Raw genomic sequence first — 22,078 nt, forward strand, 5'->3', positions numbered from 1 at the left:
CCATCCATCCATCCACCCACCCAACCAACCATTCATCCATCCATCCAAACTTCCTTCTTTCCCCCCTCCTTCCCTCTCTCTTCTCCCTCCCTCCCTTCTTCCTTCCTTCCCTCTCCCTCCCTTCTTCTCTCTCTTCCTCTACCATTCATCATCCATCCATCCATCACCCATCATCCACCCATTATCCATGTATCTATCCATCCACTCATTCATCCACCTCTCCGTATTTCTTGCATGCCCACTTTTTCATGCATATTTTGCCTTTCCTGGCATGTAAAGATCAACAACATGGCTTCTACCCTCAGGAACCGGCCAATTAGAATGGCACGTGTCTCTCACACACACAGGCGATAAGGTATGCACTCAGCACCTGTTGCTTTCCAGGTCTTGTTCTAGGTGTGGAAGCCTCAAAACACCCGAATAAATGCAAGGGCTGCCTGGGGGTGCTTTGCCAGCAAGGCCTGGGCTCAGCGGAGGCTCAGGTGGACCAGCGTCCTGACGGGTTTAGGGCTGCAATCCAGCTCCGAGGCCTCTGCAAGCCAAGTGGGACTCCACGAGCTCGTACCACCGGCCCGGAGACCCTCAACGACCCCCCACCTGTGACCGAAGGGCATCTGGGGCGCTGATATTCAAGGGGGTTGGTGTCCCAGCAACCCCCGAGTCATTCGGTAACATGCTCCCTCAGGCCCCACCCCAGGCTCTGACCAGGGATGGGTCAGAAACTGCATGAAGGTGTCTGTGCCATCCCCAAAGCGCAGGCTGAAGCCCTGAACCCCCACCCGACGTGGCTGGACCTGGAGCCAGGTCCTTAAGGATACCATCAATGTTCCATGAGGCTGTAGGGGGGGCTCTGATCGGGGAGACCAGAGGCCAGGGAGCTGGTCCTCTTGCTGCAGGCACCCAGGAAATGCCAAGTGAGGACACAGAGGCGATGCCAGGGAGACCCAAGGCTGCCAGCACCCTGGCCTTGGGCGTCCAGTTTCTGAAACCAGTCGCTGTTGTTTAAGTCGCTGGCCTGTGTGCCCTGTCACGGAGCCGGAACGGACCCTCACAAGGCTCGGACCATCTGCTGGGCACAGTCCTAGGGCTCGGGCTCCGGCTCTCGCCTACCGCAAGGGCTGAGGTCTCCGACTGAACCTGGATGTTGGGGTGCAAACCCCATACTCTGAACTCACTTGAACTCACCCTACAAAACACAGAGAACAGGTGTGGGGCTGACGACAAGCTCAGATCCTTTTGGAACCTTGAGACGCTGGTGAGAAGCAGCTGCTCCCTGTGCCATGCTGAGCCTGGCAGGGAAGCATCGCCCTCCCTTCGGGGACAGGCGGGGCTTAGGGGACAGTCCAAGCTTCACCATGACCTACCCAAACGGAAGCGGCAGCGTTTATCCCTCTAACGAAGCCCATAAACCCGGGGTAGGTGTTTGCTTTTCCTGCCACTGAGGGCCCACCCAAGTAAGAGCACGATGCCAGCTGGCGGAACCCAGCTCTACCCACTGTGCGGGCATCACTCACTCTTGTCAGGAGTAACTGACAGAGCCCGGGCTGGGTTTTTATTTTGATGACATTGGGGTGTCAACCTTGCTCAGTGCGGAAGCCGCTCTGAGGATGCTTCTGTCTCGCTGGACTCAAGCTGGAAGCTCGCCACTCCGGCGGGAACAGATTAGTCCCAGAGGCTGCAGGTAACGGCGCCTGCAGCGGGCCCACCCGCCCGACCTGCCGGGGCCCAGGAGAGCCGCAAGCCCGCAGAGGCTGGGCGGAGCCAGAGCAGGGCGGAGTGTGGCTCTCTGTCCCGCCCAAGCCGGTGGTGCCCGCAGAAGGCCCCGCCTGGGTCCCTCACACGCTCCGAGTGGCCCAGCTTGGGGCCGATGACCGGGCACCGCCACACTCGCGGGGGAGCCGTGCCTCGGTTTCCCCATCTGCAGAGAGGCGCGACGGCCCCTAGCACAAGGCCGAGCAGCCCAGGCAGCCACTGGCGGCGCCTCTCTGCGGCCTCCAAGCCACTGTGAGGCCTGGCTCTGCAGGAGCGCTCAGAACGGGAGGACAGTTCTATCTTTAAAGTTTTCCCTCAAGTCTTCTGGGTCCTCTGGCTTTTGGATATCAAAGACGCACGTCTGTTTCCTGCAGAAGCCGTTCTCTCTCCCGAGAGACTGTGTCGGTTGCTTAGGATTCTGCAGGAGGTCGAGCGCTATTTATGTCCGTGGAGCTGGGCACGCCATTCTGGACAGTGTCACGGCAGCCACGGCCCCAAAGTAAAGGCCTCGTGGGCGCGTGGGCAGACGTGTCTGCAGTGGGAGTGGGGGCCCCAGCGGGACCGGCATGGATTGGACAGGAAGGGTCCGTCCTCACCTCTGCACCTGGGAGTAGGGACTTACTGGGAAAGAGCCTTTGCTGGGATTTTTTTTTTAAAAGATGTAGTTACTTGTGCTTACAGAACTGGGGGACAGGCCAGAGGTGCAGGGGCAGCGAGAGGCTTCACCAGAGACAGAGCGGGGAGCAGAACAGGCCGATCAACGAGGTACACTGCTGAGGGGAGCAGCGGGGTGTCAGCAGAGGTCTGCTGCGCCCTGTGGTCACCTCCGGGCGGGGATTGAACTCGTGCTGCGGTGGCTTCAGCTTCTCAGTGCTGTGTTTTACTCCCTGCACCCTAAGGTAGGACCAAGCCTCCTGGCTTGGCGTCCACCCTGTGTCGGGTCCTTTTAAGAGATGAGAGGAGACCATGTGAAGCTGGAGGCCGAGGCTGGACAGGACTCAGCCCCACGCAGAGAGCCACAGGCCCGCCAGCAGCTGGGGGGGAGGGAAGGGGAAGGGAAAGGCCTCCACAGGTGGCTCCCGTGGGGGCCAGAATTCTGCCCCCCACAATCACACAAGCACGGAGTTCTATCGTGGAAGCCGGGACCTTTGCGGAATCTTTTGCCAAAGCCACAGGAAAGTAATCAGGAGACTCCGGAACTTCCTGTTCTCATTCCTCATAACTGGGTGCTTGGCTCTGAAGGCTGGCCTTCCCTGAGACGGTCAGAACAGGCCTCCCACAATGCACGAGACAGGCTCCCCAAGATCTGGGATGCGGCATCCGGATTATTTCAAGCTGAAGCCGTCTAGGCCCTGCAGTCTCGATAAAAGTGTATCACTTCCTTAACTAGCTGGAAAAATGAAAACTGGGGTGTTACTCAGAATCATGGCGAGAAGTAACCTTTCTCCCAGGAAAAGCCATCTGCACGCAGGACAGACACGCAACTACAGGGCAGTTGGTCTTGGGGATGCGAGCCCCCTTCTCTCCATGAACCCCAGGCCCTGCCCCATTCCTTAGGCGGGTGTAGATCCCCCAGGGCTCCCCCCGTCTTTGGAATCCACACATCTAGTTAGAGTCCCGGTGTGCACACTTCAGCTGTCAAATTCATTTTCTTTTTCTCTTGTGAATCTGCCTGATGTTTATTTGATTATCCGACCAGCCAGAGAAGACCCCGGGGGGGGGCACCCCCTCTCCCCTCCACTGCTGCTTCCCACTGAGAAAAAGAAAGGCGGGTCCAGGGCCACCCCAAGTAACCCAAACCTTGCTGGAAAGGAAAACTCCTTTGTGAGAAATCCCAAGTTGGCCACAGGCCAGGCGGCTTGTGGCCCCGCGCCTGCAGAAGAACAGGAGTCTGCACCACGCTCTCCGCTCTCACTCCCCCACACAGCAGAAATCAAAGACCAGGAGCTGATGTTTGAGGAGAGAGTTACGTGCGCGTCGGCTCTCTGGGGTGGCATTGTTCTCTTGGGCGCAGTCCTGGGGAAATCCACAAAGTCCTTCTCCTGAAGCACAAGGCTCTCCCGGGAGCCGTGAGGGAGCCACAGCTCCCGTCCAACTAACCCTCTCCAGGGAAGCAGCCGAGGGTCCCACCGCTCCTTTGCAGACAGAAAGGAGACATGGCGAGACAATGTCTGACGTCAAGGAAAAGTACGCGCCACCGTACTGTCCAGAAAGAATTTTGAATTTGGAAAACGCCGGGGAAGATAACCTAGGAGGAGATAATTTCCTGTCTGGTGCTCCAGGGATGGGGTGTCCCACCCCATCACAAAAGGCAGATTAACAGGAGAAAAGCGTGCAGGAGCTCAGTAGCCGCCTGTATACATGGGACAGACCCGGGGAGCCAGTTACCCCCTAAGTGGCCCAAGACACCCCCTTAAATACCATCTCAGGCCAAAGAAAAAAAAACTCAGGGTGAGGCCCAGCCACGGGAGGCCTCCGCACCTCCCCAGAAGGGCCAGGCCTCTGTGTGTGTCTTCTCGGCCCGAGACCCGAGCCAGTGGAGGTCCTGCGGCCTTGGGGTGCCTGCACCCCTCTGAAGGATGCTCACTCTCTTGAGCTAATGGCAGCGACGACCTCAGGAGTTTCAAGGCAGTGGCCCTTTTCCTAGTGGAAGAGGCCATTTCTGCTCCCCCTTTTATGGCCTGGAAGGATGAAGATTTACCTGCCAGCATCCTCTCTATGAATCTCATCTTTACTCTGAGTGAAGCCGAGGTCACCCCATCCTGTCTGTGTGTGAAGTGTGACCCCCACCCTGAGGCCAGTTTCCAAACGCAGAATAAACACCCCATTTTCCTCAGCATTTATAACCATTCTCCGGCCTACGCCTTTCTCTGACTCATCTTCCTGAAGGTCATTAGTTCTTCTCTCCAGCTGCGGGGACTCTGACAGGGTGAGGGAACGTTCCTGGCTGTGCCGTGGCTACCAGGTGAGACAGAAACAAGGCGGCCCATACGCAGGTTCAAGGCGCTAGGCCGTCTCTGCGGCTAAGAGTTTCCGGAGACTGTCTGGTCCTCGTAGGGTGTCAAGGGAGGGACCCTCGGGGAAGGGGGCCCCCGGTGTTCCGTGCCTGTGTGAATCTCACAGAGTGGCCCTGACCCTCGAGACTCCTTCGCGAGCCCATCCTGGCCTGGAAGGTCTGCGAGAAGCAGACCTGGCCAGAGGGGACGGTCGGTCGTAGCGTGACTTACGTTTCCCTCGTGAATGGACATTTCCCTCCAAAGAACAGCGCCCACTCAGCTTTCAGAGTTTCTCCAGACTGTGCAGTCGCTTAAGAGGAACCGTCCTGGACTTTCCTGGCAGCCAAGGGGTTAAGGCTCAGCCTACCACTATGAGAGGCCACTGAAATGGATGGAGCCTGATCCCCCCGCCAGGGAGTGACCCCCAGGGTGCCCCAGTCCTCTCCGGTCTCCCCGCAGCCCCCTCAGCATGTGTTTCAGTCCATCTGCCTGTTCTGCTCCCCACTCTGTCTCTGGGGAGTGTGCTCACCCCCCACACTCTGGCCTGCACCCCAGTTCTTGAATGCATAAGTAAATAAACCTTTCAATAAATTAAACAGCCACCCCAATTAACCCTGATCCCACGAGCGGTGACCTGAGGTGCTGCCTCTGCTCCAACAGTGAGAGCTGGCAGAGGTCGCTTCCACTCCCAGGGCGGCTGACCCTAGGGACTTTGCTTTCTTAGGGTCCTGATGATCGCCGTGTTTCGATTCCAAAGGAGCCATCGTCATGCATCTAGGACTCAGAACACAGCATGCACTGCGGTGTGAGCTTTAATTTCTGGACACACAAAACCCTTTAACCTTCGCAGACTTGGATGATAAATGCCACCTCAAGGCCGGCGGGGCCAGGGCATCCGCTTTGCAGATGGGACACTGAGTGAAAGAGGACTGCACCCCGCCAGTCTCCCCGCTGGGTCCTCGGTGAGGCACCCCACAGCGCCTGTTGCCCTTGAGCTGAATATTTCAACCAACGTTCTGAACGCCGTTGCCTTTGTTCAGGGCAACCTCGGTGCCCAGATTGGCAACACTGAGTGCAACAGGCATCATAGCCTGGGCCAATCTGAAGTCTGAGCCTTTCAGCTCAATTTCTCAGTCTGTGCTGGCTCATCTCAAAAGGACAAGATTCATATCAGGTCACCCGAATCTACGAAGAAAAGTACAAAGGTTTGTGCATATTTTCTCTGCTCTTGAACTTTTGTCTCCATTCACAAATTTGCTCGGTCGCTGCAATACCACACATGGCCAGCAGATGGAAGCAAATCGCTACGCAAAACACCACAAGCCCCAGCTGGGCTTCAATGGGGGATGCAAACCTGGAACTCTCACTCCGCCTGCCCCCTCGAATTTCAGCGCCAAATGACTGTACATGTTCTTTAATAAATCGTCATCAGCTACCAGTTGGTCTTTTCAGGACGCGAACCTGACACACGGGTTTCCCTCTAACTGTGAAGGAGACCGGGCTTAAGGACGGTTTCACCGGAACCCAGACAAATGACCCAAAACACATGTGAAATGCCAGGGTTGCAGCAGAAACCCAGTCCAGTGGGAGAGTCAAGCCAGCTCCGTCTGGTCTGCTCCGTCAGAATGCCAAGCCCTGACGGTCTAAAGGCTTGGAGGAATCTTAAGGAAAAGCAGGGGAGATTTTCTTTGACCATCAAGCAAACTTTGACCTAGCTTTTATGCAAATAAAGATAGCTGGGTGTGGGCCTCCCTGGTGGCACAAAGGGGTCTTGATGAGATAAAGCACAGCACTAGGCAGCTGTCACCAGCCACTGCGGCAGTTTGATCCCCAGCCAGGGACTGACCCACAGGGTGCAGCTGACCGACCCTCCTGTCTCCCCGCTGCTCCCCTCAGCAGTGCATCTCAGTGGATCTGCCTGTTCTGCTCCCCACTGTGTCTCTGGTGAATTCCCTCACCCCTGCACCTCTGGCCTGTACCCCAGTTCTTGTGTGCATAAATAAATACATCTTTTAAAAACAAAAATAAAGCTAGCTGGGCACGCCTCTGACCGCTGACTTCCTTCTGTGAAGCTAGCACCCTCATCCCCCCAAACTACTCTGTTCTCCTCATCCTACATTTCTTGCAGCTGGTTGGCAGGGGACAGGCGAGAGCTGGAGGAGAAAGCCAGGCTGCCCTGGGCTGTGGACTCAGCACAAATAAATTTGCTGGGGAGGCAGGCATCCCTCTCAGGTGAGGAGCACTGGCTTGGAGGTGAGAGCAGACCAAGGGGCTGTTTGCAAATAAAAGCTATGCATTGGCGTCTCAGCAGGAGCTTAATGAGAGAGCTTTTAATTAACTGTAAAAGTAATTACCCATATTAGATGTAAATCACACTTGTTTTTACATGAGGTGAATAATTTCAGTGCAGCTTTTAAGAATAATACTTCTGCAGGAGCTGTCAGCTGCAAACTCTCTCAGCAAGTTGCTTAAAAACAGCATCCCGGAGAAAAACACCAGTGCAGAAGTGGGGATCCTCACCTGGCTTCTGCCCCCCCCAGCTTCTCTGCGGGGCCAGCATCCCCAGGACCCTCCCCGCAGCGGGAAGGCCCAAGGCCCCTGTGGGTTTCTTCAGTTCGCTCTGCTCTTGGCCCTCCATCTCTGGGGAGGGGGGTCGCTGCTTCCCCGGGGGCGCTCAGGAAGAGCCACAGGACCAAGGTGAAGGGCCCGGGCAGGAAGCCGGAGGCCTGTGGGTGTGCGGTCCACGAGCCAAGGAAGTCGCTGTGCACAGGAGCCAGCGATCGCTGAGGGGCAACAAGGGCGAGGACGGGAACCAGGCTCACGGGGACCCCTGCACTGCACGGAGGCCGGCCTTGGGGTGCAAGACCCCAGTAGACTTGGCTAAGGGCTCACCCCTGTATCCCAGGCCCCGGACAGAAGGCGGCGCCCTGGCGGATGGTACACAGCACGAGAAGATGACCGGGGTGGGCTGGCAGAGATGAAGCTGGGACTGGCCCCCTGGGGGACCGGGGCGCCGTGCTAGGGTGCGCCCCGGGGGTCCTGAAACTCCCCTGACTCAGAAAAGAAGGGTGACGTGGCCCCTGAACCTCCCCTTGGAACCACAGAGACGTGTAAACAGCCGGGCTGGAGTTTGCAAATACAAAATTACCGGGTAATTATTTAGACTTTGATAGGCACCTTCATTAAGGGATTTGAGGATGCAATTATGAAATTGAAGTTTAGTGCACTCCAGTGAAGCAACCGCACTGAAGGTTAGGAAGGAGAGATCGAGGTCGGTGCCAGCCGAAGGCCTGGGCCCTTCTAGAAGGACGCGAGTCTCCAGCCGCGGCCTGGCCCCAGCAGGCTGGGCTGCTTGGGTGTTGTTCTCCTGCTCTTTATTTTTATCTAGGAACAGCCCCGTGGGGGCTAGAGAGGAGGCGGCGGAAACAGATGGTGCCCGGGGAGCATCACCTGCTTCAAGGGCAGCGGGAGGGGAGCCGGGACGGGCTTGCTCTCCGCGGGGACTTCATCCTTTCCGGAGGGCCGAAGGGGAGGCCCGTGCCTGCTGGCGTGGGGGTGTCGCCAGGGGGTCCGCGGAGGCCCTGCCTGCTCACGGGAAACCTCTAGGCCTTTAACTACCAGAAGCAGGGATACTGGCTGCAACGACCCTCTGTGTGGCAGGCAGACCTCTCACGCCGAGTGTGGGAGTCGCCCCTCCCCACCATGGGAGCCCCGGCCCCACACCGGTGACCTCACGGACCCCGCCTCTACTCTGACGCCGCAAGCTGCACCTGCCATCGAGCTTTGCACTTTTCTCCTCCTCATGCCCAGGGGTAACTGACCGCTGTCAGCACCAGCCTGGCTGGGGTCTGGATGTGCCCAACAGTGCGCACACTCTCTTTCATGCCGCAGCTCTGTCCCATTGATGGGACTGAGGTGATGGGGTGGGGGGGCAGCAGGTTCCGGGGTACCCCTCAAGCTAAGTCCCTCAGTGTTCCTGGGGTGGAGGTAAGAAAAGAAATGCCGACTATTCGGCTTCGGCAGGCTCATGTCCTTCCCTGGGGCTGGACACCTCACCCGGCCGGCCCGGTGCCTCGGTGTGCTGGGGTCTCCCCGCACGGAAACGTGGGTGGCCCGGGACAAGACCCTTCAGGACGCTGCAGCCCAGCCGGGTGTCTGGAAGGTCCAGCCCTGTGGACCCCCATGGCCCCCCATTCAGTGAGGCCCCAATGTACAGCGCTAGCTTTAGAACTTCACCCTTTGGGAGACTCAGTCTCGGCTCTGTTCTCGTTTGCCTGTTTGGGTCATGACTTCCAGGTGAGCAGAACGACGCATCTGAGCCATCATGCCCCATCTACTGGTGGACGGCTGATAACTTGGTGGCCTGTGGCTTTCTCCTCACCAGGATTCCACGCTCACCTCCCACGAGAGCTGACCGGACGAGCGTGCCCAGACAGCTATGTGCCTGGACATACAGCTAAATCAAGGAGAATCTCTCGCTGCCGTCACTGCCTGAAGGTAAGTCTGAGCTGACAAGAGCACTGAAGGTCAGGGTAGCTGTGGACAGTGCCGCAGGCCACCCTCCCTGCTCCCCCGGCCCCGCCGGAGCCTGGCGCCCAGGGACAGCCTCTGGAGCGAGAAGCGTGGCTGGCGGCGTCCCTCAACCTGGACCTGGACCAGCCTCCCTCTGGCCACCCAAGTCGGCAGCACCCTGGTGTCCCTGCTCGGCTCCCATCCGGACCCACTGCCCAGGTCCAGCCCCTCCGGGACCAGGCCCCTCCCCAGCCCTCTGCCCTGGGGCCACTTTCCTTCAGCCTCTGATTCTCCTGCACCCCCGTGCCTCATCTCTCCCAGAAGCTACCAGCTCCTCCGTGGCACCAGCTGGCGCCCCTCCAGGGCCACCTCTGGACGGACTGTGTGCCTGTCCTCTTAAGGAAGGGGACAGGACGTCCTTCCCCACCTCCCTCCACCCCCCCATCTCCACCTCTGCCTGTCTCTCCCTCCCTCCCTCTCCGGCCCTCTTCCCCCCCTTCTCTCTGGTCTCATAATCTCCACTGGACTAAACAACAGAAGCTCCCCACCTATTTTGAGGCTTGCAATTTTCCATCAGCTTCCTGTCTCAGAGTTCAAATGGTCCCGTCCCCTGGCATCAGGTTAACAGGTTTTAAGGGAAACGATCAGCCCTGGTAATAGCAAATGTAATGAAAAGAAGGGCGCGCTGGTAACGCCGGCCTGGGTCACCCTGCGGGTCACGGGCGGGCGCTCGGCCACTACAGCTCCTCCGTGTGTCCGCGGGCAGGGGCCAAGCGCTGGGCTGGGCGTGGGCTCCCGGGCATCGGGCAGCCCGGCGTCCTCACAGGGCGCCCGGCCAGGCAGCCCGCACCTCCCGAGGCCCCTCTGTGCCCCACTGAACCACCGGGGTGTGGGGCGCACGCGTGTCTGCCGCCCCCAACTGGACGCTGCTGGCGGGCAGCAGACACGCAGCGTGGCACTGAGCCATCTTTCTGATGACCGGGGCGCCAGGCTCAGCCAGGGCCCGGTGGCAGCGGACACGCGTCTGGCTGCCTCTGGGCCACCGTCGCCCCCCGTCCATCTGCTGACGGCCACCGGGGCTTCTGTCCACAGCCCTGCAGTGAACTTGGGGTGCAGCTGCCTTTGACATACTGACTCTACTTGGGGGGAGCACCCAGAGGTGGGCTTAATGGATCATAGGGTAGCCCTATTTTTTTTAAGTCCCATGTGCTCTTCTCTCCTTGATTGGGCTCACATGGGCTTGCCACACGGTCTGTCCTGGGAGACGAGGACACAGTCCATGTGACCCCCCGACCCTGCACCCTCCTGCTCCATCCTGCCACCAGACAACACCCCAATCCCAAAATGGGCTGCAGCGCTGAGGAGGGGGTACTGGCTGTGCAGCTGAGGTTCCCACCAACACTTACAAGGTCAGAGTTCTTTTCCTACAAGGAGCTTTATAGCAACGGGGCTAAGCGCCCCCAAACCTGTTTTCATTTTTGGTGGCACACGGTGGGAGCCGACGCGCCTCACGCCCACCCCCAAGTGGTTTGCGCGTGTCACCCCCGAGTGATCCCCGCGAGTCTCCTACTGTGGGGGCAGTGAGGTGCACACGCTTTGCTGGGCTGTGGCGCCCACAGGTAACAGATTCTGAAGTCAAACCCAGCTGGATTCCTAGGGGACATTCCTCAACTGTTCGGTGCCTCCACGGGAAACCTCGGTGGCCTCCCGTCCTCAGAGGATGACACGCAGCCCAGGCCCCTTTCCAGTGGCCGTCCCTGCCCTTGTTTCTCACGCCGCTTTAGCCTCAACAACCCTCCCAGCTCCTCAGACGCAGCAAGCAGCACATGCCCGTGAGTGTTTGCTTCCCTGGCCTCCTGGTCCTCCCCTTTGCAAAGCACCTGCGGAGACAGCCCAGCCCTGCTCCACTTCCTGTCCTCACTCGGTGCAGTTATCGTGGCCCTGTTCTATCTCCTCCCTTGCAGGGACCGCGGGTTGCTCCAAGACACTGCTTCCTGCCGTCCCGTCTCCACCTGCCCTAGACACAGCTCCACGCAGGCCAGCAGGCCAGACCTGCCTGGCGCTGTGCCACGCTGGGCCCCACCTCAGCCAGTGCCTGGCTCAAGGGTTGATCCAGCAAGGCCCAGAGAAAGCCTGGATCGGAGAAGCATAAAGAAGACCTCGGAGCTGGCTTTTTACCCACCTCCTGATACTGCATGCACTCTCCGTGGGCCCTCCCACCCCCAAATTTGTGTCAGCGTGAAACAAGCTGAACCTTCCACTTAGCCTTCTTCATAAGGCTGTTTGTTCCCTTCTCTTAGGTATGCGCAAACTTGATTAAATTCAACAAAAATATTCCAATATGCCGCGCTGAATAGACACTGATTTGACAGAGCTAGCGTGGACTTACATCTACCAGCCGCTCACCTCTACTTCTGAAACGCACATACTTTCCTGGTTTCACTGTATTTGACCCTTCACCTTTCCTGCCTTCCTGTTTAACTGCCCCTTAACCTCTAAATCTCGCTCAGATCCACAATTAGCAAAGTCTGTTTCGATGAGCCGTTGTCCCTCGACATTTCTACCTGCCTTTCAGGTCAGTGCCCTCTCTCCCTCCCCTAAGTCCTTCCTCTACTTGTATCCGTGTTAAATGAATATCATGCCTTGTTTATTTCCAGTTGGGTCAACAACCACTAGTTAAGTCCCGTGCAGCGCCCTTTCCTTGTCCCCTCCCCCAACAGGCAATACTTAAACATGCTTGATTGAACTTAACGCATACACGTAAGGGCCACAGGACATCCTCATTTGACCTAATGTCCTGGGGGATAAAGTCTTCCTGGTCGAGGTCCGACAGCCTAAGGAGCATCAGCCCTCCTGTCATGCATCAACGGGCCAGAGAGACAGGCAACCTACACCCAGGCCACCCTCACGTGTCATTTTCATTATAAATCCCCACACGCTGATTTCGGAGATACACACTTGTCTACACATCCACAGACATCTAGCTGAGACGCGCTGGGTAGGGTATTAACAATCACCTCATCGGCGCTTCAAACCAAGCTTCTGATGCAGATTAGCAGTGAGATTTGAACAAATGAGCTAACTCGATGTCATCTTAGCTTTCTCACCTGCACAGGGAAGCTCTCACTGGAGTGTCCCTCAAAGGACTGTAATGAGTATGAAATATGACCGTGTAAGAAAGACATAGTTCTGCGATCTAAGACAGTGCTTGCTTTGCATATTGTGATGTCATCATCATCAAGGTCTATCATCATCACCATCATCAACCTCAGCTTGCTTCTAGCAGAGTTTCACTAAGAAAACAGACACTGCAGGGTCTGATGAGCACTTGACCAGGTTAACAATATCTCCATGCTCCTTCTCCCATTGCATTCTCAGGCTGGTTCCTCTCTCCTTTTCTGTTGCTGGATGTGAGGAAGGAAGAGGTAAGGCAGGAGGGCAAGGATGAAGAATCAGGCTCCATCTCTCTCTGTCACGGGCAGGGGAATCAAACCTGAATAATACATTCAATGAGTTACTTAATTAACTGGGTGAAGGTGAAGATGAAGCAGCTGAGTTCAATAATGAGATGTCAAGCACAGGAGCTCAGACCAAGGAGGGATTTGAAAACCCTCTTCCTGTCAGAAGAAACCACAGGATTTTTCAGGCAGATGACACTAAGGGGTTTAATCTTTCCATTTTTGTCCTTCTGAAAGCAATGGTCTTAAAAAAAAAAAAAAAAAAACTACTGAAATAAGGCCAAATGTAAAATTAGCATTTATGTAGCAGAGGTCATTAAAATGAGTTAGCTCGAGCCCTTTATAACATTAAGCCAGTACTAAAATGAGAAGAATGAAAAATAAAAAATAAAAGTTCTGGCTAAAAGGACCTTAAATGGGAAGGCTGTTGCTAATAGCAAGGCTATTTCAGAAGGACTAATTAAGCTAGAAGTAAATGCGGTTCACAGAAAAAGGCGACGGTGTGAACCACAGAAATGTCAAATGGTTGACCAGAAGCTCCACCTGCTGTTAATTAAAATCAGTTGCCATCCTCAGTCTCTCAAGCCTCTTGCCAAGAAGACTGAAGCCTGAGGCCCAAACCCTGACACCCCCAGCCTCACCTCAACCAGCCTGCCAATGAATGTTGATTTTCGGCTGCATGTTTCAGGGTCAAAAGATGAAAACAGAGCCTATTATTTTTTTTTAAAGATAGCTGATCCCAACTTAAGTATTTGTTTTTTGTTAAGATCTATTTATGTATGCATACAGAACTGGGGTACAGGCCAGAGGTGCAGGGAGGGTGAGAGGATGCACCAGAGACATAATGGGGAGCAGAAAAGACCGACTGATGAAGTACGCTGCTGAGGGGAGCAGCGGGGGGTCAGGAGAGGTCTGCCGTGCCCTGTGGGTCACCTCCAGGGCGGGGATCGAACTCATGCTGACATGGCTCTAGCTTCTTAGTGCTGTGGTTCAACCCGCTACGCCATCAGGGAGGGCCACCAACTTAAGTATTTGTAACATGAGCGACTACTTAAAGTTTAAATCAGGACAGACTTTCGGAAACGGTAGCCCTTTGTACTTTCAGAGCAACAAGTCATTGGACATGGGCAGTGAGAGAAGTAACCATGTTTCTCCCCGGTCATCTGGGACTTAACACCAGATGAATGTTGCACATTCTATTCCCATGTTCTCTGAGGACAATTCTAACAGGAGGGGCCCAGGGTCCATCTGGCTGGTCCCCCAAGCCTCTCATGGTGACAGTCTTTACCACATCTGATGCCATCTAGTCTGTCCAATATAAATTAAACACACGTGTTCTCCCTTTGACTTAAATCATCCAGGGGCTCATCGGTTAAATATGCACCTTTTTTTAAGACACGTAAAAATCAACCCCAAGCTTTTGGGAGTGAAAATTCTGTCTTCACAGAGACCCATGTTATACTTTGTGTATTGGGTTGTCAAGCCTCATGAAATGAAGCACTTAAACATTTATGCATTTCGATATCTTTTACCTAAAAAAAAGATGGTAAATTCTCATTGAAGAGGTGCATCTTGAAATGTTCAAGGGTGAAGGCTGTCATGTCAGGGACACACTCTGGAAGGCGGGGGGCAGGTGCAGAGAGCTGGCCGGGGATGATAAAAACAAGCATGGTGGAGCAGAGCATGGTCTCTGGGGTAGGTGGGGGCTAGTGGTGACTCTTCTTGAGCTGAAAAATTATTCAAGATACTGAGAAAAATACAAGCCTAGAAGGCCTCCCTGGTGGCACGAGGGGTTAAGTCTCAGCACTATAAAGCTATCACCAGCCATTGCAGCACAAGTTCTATCCCCTACCAGGGAGTGACCCACATGGTGCAGCAGATTTCTCCTGCTGCTCCCCTCAGCAGGGTATTTCAGTAGATTCATCTGTTGTGCTCCCCACACTGTCTCTGGGGAATTCTCTCATGCCCACATGTCTGGCCTGCACCCAATTTTTCTATGCATAAATAAATAAATCTTTAAAATGAAAAAGAAACACACAGGCACAAGCCTAAAGCGACAGCAGATGCTTGCCAAGCAACACTCCTTCCTCCCTTGGAGCCTAACCCAGCATTAAGTAACCCGAATTCCACCTCTGCAATCCATCAACCCTTCACCAACACTGCCAGTTTGAACAGGATACAAAATATTCTTTAGCTACAACTGAGCTTAGTTCTTAAGAGACTGTCCTGCAGGGAGAAGGGTGAGCTGAGCCCAGCTGGACACGGAAGAAAATGGGACCCTCACCCAGTGTCTCAGAAGCAGGTCTCCTGTCCGGGGTCCCTGGGGAACAGCAGGGGGGCCGCCTCAGGCTCTCACACATCAGACGCACACAGTGCGGTAGAAGCTTCCCACAAGACATCCTTCATGTGCCCGTCACTGTCGTTGGGGTGGTTATGGTTAGGTGGTCCCGAGCAGCAAAGAGCTGAAGATGCCAGCCGCAGGGAGTGGGCGTGTGCAGTGGAGATGGCCTGTGTCTCCCGAATGTCCCTGCACATCGAGACGGCCTACTCCAGTCAGACATCACCCCGCCCTGCAGAAGCTGATCCTCACCCTCCACCACATGCACATAGTCCCTGCGGCCTGGAGCACACCGACCCTGCCCACCGCCACGCCCTTGGCGGAGATGATGACGCTGATTTTCAGGGAAGTGACCCCACCCATCCCATGGTGTGCGTCCTTAAGACTCAGACTCGGTCTGGGAGTCCTGCCTGCACCCCTGCTGAGTCGCACACCGGGCTCACTCTAATCCCCTGCCATGCTCAGTGTCCAGGGAAGCAGGCTCCCAGCCTCCTGCTTCACCGAACCCCATCTACCTGTTGGGGTTGGGATGCATCTCACGGGCCAGCCGCCTCCTCTTCCTGGCCCTCTAGAGCCTCAGCCTTCCCCTCCTCTTCCTCGCCTCTCTCTCCCACTAGCTCACTCCAAACAATACACATTTTTCTTTTGACCTCTGCTTCCTAAGCCTACCTAGGCAGGTGCAATACTTGGGACAGGTATGCACACCTAAGACAGGGCCCAGGGCACCACTTCCAGAGGCCAGATTCAAGGGCCCTCTCGCTGGCTCTCATTCCCCGGGCTGGGAGGTGGGCCAGTGTCCTCCCGCTCCAGATGGGGTTGTAGGGTGAGAAGTTGGGGGTGGGGGTGGAGTTGTAGGGGTGAAGGGAGTGGGGGCATAGGAGCCAACTGCAGCTGGAGGAGAAACATCTGAGCCAGGTGACCTGGGCCAGAGTCCTGGCTCCCTCACTAGTCAGCTGGGATGTCTCAGGCGACATGGTCCAGCTTTCTGTGCTTCCCTTCATTTGTTCAACTTCAAAATGGGGAGAAGGGGGTAATATTAATATGTTCAAGTTACTGTGATGATGAAGTGGATTTTGGTGTGCAAAGCCCTTCATAGCTGGCACACAGTGACTAGGAAATCAGTGTCTGCCAAATGAATGGAAAAAAGATCACCTTCACTGTGGCTTCCCAAGCCATAAGCTGAATCCTGGGTTTAATTCCTGCGGGGTGGGAATTACTTCCTTTGACTTGGTGGAGAATCCTGAGGGGTGGGGAGGGCTGGGGAGGCAGGAGGGTGGATGAGTCAGCACCCAGCTCCTGGACACCCACTGCTCCCCCAGGGACCCTCCCTCCTGCAGGGTCTGCAATTTTCTTGCTAAACTGGACACAAAGCCCAGGGGCATAGCTGTTCAGGAGATGGGGAATACCAAACCACCAAGCAGTCTGAAAATAAAAAGAAGAAATCCACAAAACCTCAGACCTTGATGAAACGCTGGCATGAAAGTAAAGGTGGGTGACTTCAGGGGCAGGCAACACCATAACCAGCCACTAAATTCGTGAAACTGTTCTTTTATTCCTGTAATTTGATCGCACATAAATCAATTTTGATTAGATTAAAAAATTACTGAACAAGCACCTCAATGGGCTGTCAAGTTTTATCTGATAATGTAAACTTTACATGGGATCAAAGCTAATTTCTACCTAGCGCCCATGTAAGAATCCCAACAACAATGGCAGACATCATTAAATGCTGCAAATGTAGAAACGTAATTAAATTAGCTGATAATCATCATTCTCCTTCTATAGAGGCCCTAATTTAATGCACTTGCAAATGTAATGAGGCTCGCTGGATTGAAAAATATGGTGGAAATAACAGAAACAAGATTACATTAATTGGGAGAGATACTGATAAGGCAGATCGCTCTCCATTTTTTTTTTTTTTTGAAAACCACAGTTTGAACACTGTGGCGAGGCTGGTATAGTCAGAAAGAACTTAGGGGCCATTTAAGCAAGAAGGAGAAACACCAGAGGGAGTTTCCTGAAAGTTCTAGCAGAGTAAGATCTGGATGTTAGGAATCAGGAGTCTCAGTTTATATTCTATTTTGTAGCTGACAATTTGGCCTCTGCAAGCGTCTTCCTGAGCATGTGTGCAGGTCACCCAAGAATTCTCTCATTTATTCAAGCTGCTATTGTTGTCGGCAAGCATCTACTATGTCTCAAAAGCTGTTTCTGAGAGGTGAAGAAAAGCCTTTCTGGGGGGGGAGGTGTCCTCATTTCAGTTGACTCAGCCTGTGAAACACAGAAAGTCCTCAGGATAATGTTGCCTCTCCGATGCTATTTCGTGATGACCCTGCTGAGAAGGGGATGGCGCAGCTCACCCAGGGCACAGCAACGTTCTCCGGGTGACTGTTTTCCTTGTAGGCCATTGTGATATGCTACATTTGCCAAGAACCTACTGATGATGTCGAGCGCGGGCTTGTGTACTGCCTGAGACTGTCTCCATCACCAGCCAACAGAATGCGGTTTCTTAGAAGACAAGGTCTGGTCCCTGGAGTCACTCATGGCGATTTATACATGAGGTGTTTACTGGACATTTAAAATAATTAATGTCACATTGACCCTCAGGGACTTGGCACCAGTGGAAGGAGCAAAAATAGCCTTTCTCATCTGTTGTGGCTCTATAATCACCTCCAGGTCTCAGCCACCTCCAGAAATGTCACAAAACTTACCAAACAAACCATTTAGTTTGCTGTCATTTTAAAACAGCTGCCTGTGGCTACTTTGGGATTAAGTTTCACCCAAATCACTGGAAGTAAAGATACCCTAACTCCCCAGGGACAGAGCATCTCTGTAAACAGAGGGAAAGTGGGTGTAAGGTGAGATGTGGGCTTTCTAGAGAGCGCCGTCGGAGACACAGAAGGCCTGTGGTTTATTCACATCATCACTCATTCCTGAGTCTCCTGCCAGAAGGATTAAGGCCGCAGCCCTGCAGAAAACTCGAGCTCACCAAAACCAGAAAGGTAGCCAAGAATTTCAAGTAGGCAAGAGAGGCTTTTTCCTCTCTGGATGTTGGAGACCGATTACAGAAAGCTTTATAAAGGAGGGGATGTGTCATTTCAGGGCCCCAAAATACCTCTGGCTGACTGGCTTCCTCGAGTCACCCCATCAGCCACGCACACCATGTACCTCCTTGCTACATGCAGGTTGGTTCCTCTGCAAGGCTCTACGTGTGTCTTATTTACTCCCTTATCTTCCTTTTCCATGGCATTTGTGACATGGGTCATAGAAATGAATTCCCTGGAGGAGCGTGCAGTGTGGCATCACTGCCAGCAGCCACGTAAAACAACAACCGGCTGCTTTGTCACCGGAGCCTCATGGCCCCACGTCACAGCAGCCAGCCAAACTCTGCTTCCCAAACTCAGCTCAAGCACCTCTCTATGCCGTGAATTCACGTTTACTCTCATCACTTATTTGCAGATATTTCAGGTCTCTCCTTCCTGGAATGTAGGGACGGGGCTTGAGAAAAGCTAGGGAAGAGCTTTGCTAGTTCACCAACAAGTTGCCAGTTGCCATGATACTGCCGGAGACACAGCAGGTGCTCCGGACACAAGTGTAAGCAGTAGGCTGGCCAACGGCGCTGAAGGACGCACTTGGGCAAAGGAGCTCTGAAAAATGATGGCATGTGCATTTAAATAGTTTTCCTAGCTGAAGGATGCAAAAGAATCTCAAGAAAACGGACCACCAACTACCGAAACGCATTAACTAACCTCTTCCAAGGGTCCATGGTGTTGCCCAACTTGGCAGATTCAAAGTAGAACTGAAGCAACAAAAACAGAAGTCTACCTTGGCTCTGTGCCCTGAGATGTGCTCCAGACTCTAAGCTCACCCATGGCATCAATGATCCATGAAGCAAAATTCGGGCCTCCCTGTAGGCACAACAGGTTAAAGCACAGCACTATGAGGCTGTCCGCAGCCACAGATCCCTGGCCAGGGAGTGACCCCCAGCGTACAGCAGGCCTCTTCTATCTCCCTGCTGCTCCCCTCAGTAATGGACTTCATAGATTTGCCTGTTCTGCTCCCCACTCTGTCTCTGGTGAATCCTCTCACCACCCCCACATCTCTGGCCTGCACCCCAGCTCTTATGTGCATAAATAAGTACTTAAAACAATAAAAGCAAAATTCCAAGCATCATGTTTAAAGCTGGGGAACTTGAGAGAAAATGAGGGACACATGCTCATCCACATATACATTAGACCCCCTTGATCATTTTCTATTCATATATTCACACCATTCCAGTCCTTCATTCACAAAGGTCATTCATGAATGTCTACAAGGCACCAATAATTCATTGTAAGCGATTCCTTTCCATACAGACACCCACTCAATCCAATGTATCACTCTTGGGTCTTTTAGTGAAAGACCTAAATGATATCTGAAAATGATACCAGCACCTCTGACCAGCTTGAACTTTGTGAAAAAGATGCTACACCTTTGTGTGACAGTCTCTTCCCAGTTCACTTTCTCTTGGTTCTGCAGTTATTGTTTTAATCAATTCTCTCATAGTGAGTGCCTGTCTTCTTTGCTAAGTGTTTGTCTAGATGTTTTGCTTTGGCCTCTGTCTCCAAACTGGTGTGATCTTTGTCTAAGGTTGGAGGAGAGCCCAGCAGGAGCACTGAATCCATCTAGCTGCAGAGATTAGCATAGAAGTAGATCTAGTCCTCAAGCCAGGTGGTCAGAGCTAATCAGAGATAATTAGCTCAGGATTTCTGAGGTTTGCTCTGCTCATATTGGGGTTGATACTCTGATCTGTGTGGCAGGCTGGTTTTTGCACACAAGGATATGTCAAATCCTAATCCCAGTACCTTCTTTGCATGTGAGCTTATTTGCAAAATGTCTTAAAAAATAATTAAGGTAAGACCATCCTGGAGTTTGGATGACTCCTAAATCCTATGACTACTTTCTCGATAAGAGAAAGAGAGAGAGATGTGGCAGAGAGAGAAAACTGTATGAAAGGGAGGCGGAGAGTGAGGTGGCTGAAAACCAAGAGAAAACAAGGTCGCTGGCAGCACCAGCGGTTAGGGGAGGCAGAAAGGGAGTCTCATTTGGGCCCTCCAGAAGGCCGCCTACAGCACCTAGATTCCAGGTTTCTGCATGCTAGAGTGTGCGCAAATAAATTTCTCTTGTTTCAAGCAAGCCGTTTGTGGAGATTTGTTGCAATCATCCCAAAATACTACAGTGGAGTGTCCTCCAGAGGTGCCCACTGACCAGATATGGATAACCTTGAGAATAAAACCAACAAAGCCGGCAGCATTTGCGAGAACTGGAGAAACAGCTTCCTAACAGTGCCCAAGGGGCAGGTGATCCAACGTGAGTCTCCCCCTGCAAAACCTCGTTTATGCCAGTGGCTAAATCCTCAGAATCTTCCTTGTTGCTTGAGTTGAGCTTAGAATTCTGTCTACTGTAACCAAAAGAATCTGACTTAAGCATAGAGGCATAGTTTTAATGAGGGGAGAAGGTAATCAGGGAAGCAGCTGAATGGGGCTTGATGGAGTTATACAAACTAGTCCCCAGCCCTTCCCACCTTGACATGATGCTTGGCATGGACACTTTTAAAGAGTCAAGGCGGACCGATGGCCGAATGCTTTCTTTTTTATCAAGAGATGCCAACCAGAGTAATGAGGCCACACACTCATTATCACGGAACTTAAAATGATTCGAGTTGTGGGGCCAGCTGCCTCCCTGCTTAAGGGGACAGGGGTATGGAACATCAGGAGTTGTTTTTCCTTTCCGGCTAGAACATGCCATTGGTTTCAAGCTCAGTGCCGGGTGTGTTAAGTGTCTAGAAGTCATTTTAATTGGTTTGCAGCCCTGACCCTTTGGAAGCTCTTTATTGCCACTGTCCATGGTTCTGATTCCCTGGGAAATGATTAAGCGCCTCATACACTGTCTTTTCCGCCTGGGACTCTGTACTATAAATAATCCTCTTGCATTCTCTGTGCTGTGTTCTCACCCCGTAACTCTGCTTTTGTGGATGGCTGTGCTCATTCCTCATTTAATGGGAGGACAACAGCAGGAGTAAACACAGTGTTCCAGGCGGAAAATTCTTCATCAAGAGAAGCAAGATGCACACAATACAGCTGCAAGGACACAGTGCTGTGGATTCTGCTGAATGTTTACCTTGAGCCGCTAGCTTTAGAATACACTGGTGAGGGCTCCCCCATCTCTGATGCCAACACACCCTACTCAAGTGTGGGAGTGAAAACAAGGCCCCTGGAACCAAGTGCCTGCGAATTTGAACCCAGCTGGGCCACTGACAACCCATGTGATCTTGAGCACATTATCGAACCTTTCTGCATCCTGAATCTGCCCTTTATGAAATGTGTATTGTAACAGCATGCGTCCCAGAAGGGTGTGTGAGGATCAACTAAAACGATCCACACTAAATGTTTAGCCCCAATGATTGGGCTTGTGTATTATGATTATTACAGGACATCGGACCCATTACTCTTTCTGGGTTTTGGCCCTGAACTCATATGGTTACTGTGCATATTGAATGGGTTTATATGTGTTGCTGAAAGCGTCCTCAGCACATGTTCAGTCAATGTCACATCTATAACCAATGGTTTTGTTGCTATCATTTTCTTTTTCTAAGGTTATACCTAGTGTGATTCCATGACCATTAAGTCTCAGTGGCAGGCAGGTCACTTGCAGGGTGACTAAGGATAACATGGACAGCCAGGGCCCCATGAGCCTTCTCCTCCCATTCGTGCAAACACACACTCAACATTGGGCATGGCAATGTTCATGATCCAGGATCCAGTGCAGTGGGGAGCCTGCCCTGGGCAGGGGATGGTGCCACCAAGGTCACTCTGCTTGTAGATGAGCCTCGTGTGACAACGAGGAGGTTACTTGGAGGTGGACAGGATCGCCAGGCAGGACTCCTGGATGCAAATGAAAGACGCCACCACAGGCACAGAATTGGAGACAGACAGTGAGCCATGCCGGGAGGGTGCAGAGTCATCTTACTGCTTGCAAAGCTTCAC

General features: G+C 53.4%; 1 protein-coding gene across 7 annotated transcripts in view; it reads right to left on the reverse strand.

Moving 5' to 3' along the window:
• The window catches only part of RBFOX1 (RNA binding protein, fox-1 homolog (C. elegans) 1), a 1,380,973-nt gene that overhangs the window by 804,121 nt on the left and 554,774 nt on the right, over positions 1-22,078 (reverse strand). The gene's annotated exons all lie outside the window — the stretch shown is intronic.

This window comes from Condylura cristata, unplaced genomic scaffold (assembly GCF_000260355.1).
Source record: "Condylura cristata isolate star-nosed mole 26May11 unplaced genomic scaffold, ConCri1.0 scaffold00032, whole genome shotgun sequence".
In the NCBI taxonomy this organism is placed as follows: Eukaryota; Metazoa; Chordata; class Mammalia; order Eulipotyphla; family Talpidae; genus Condylura; species Condylura cristata.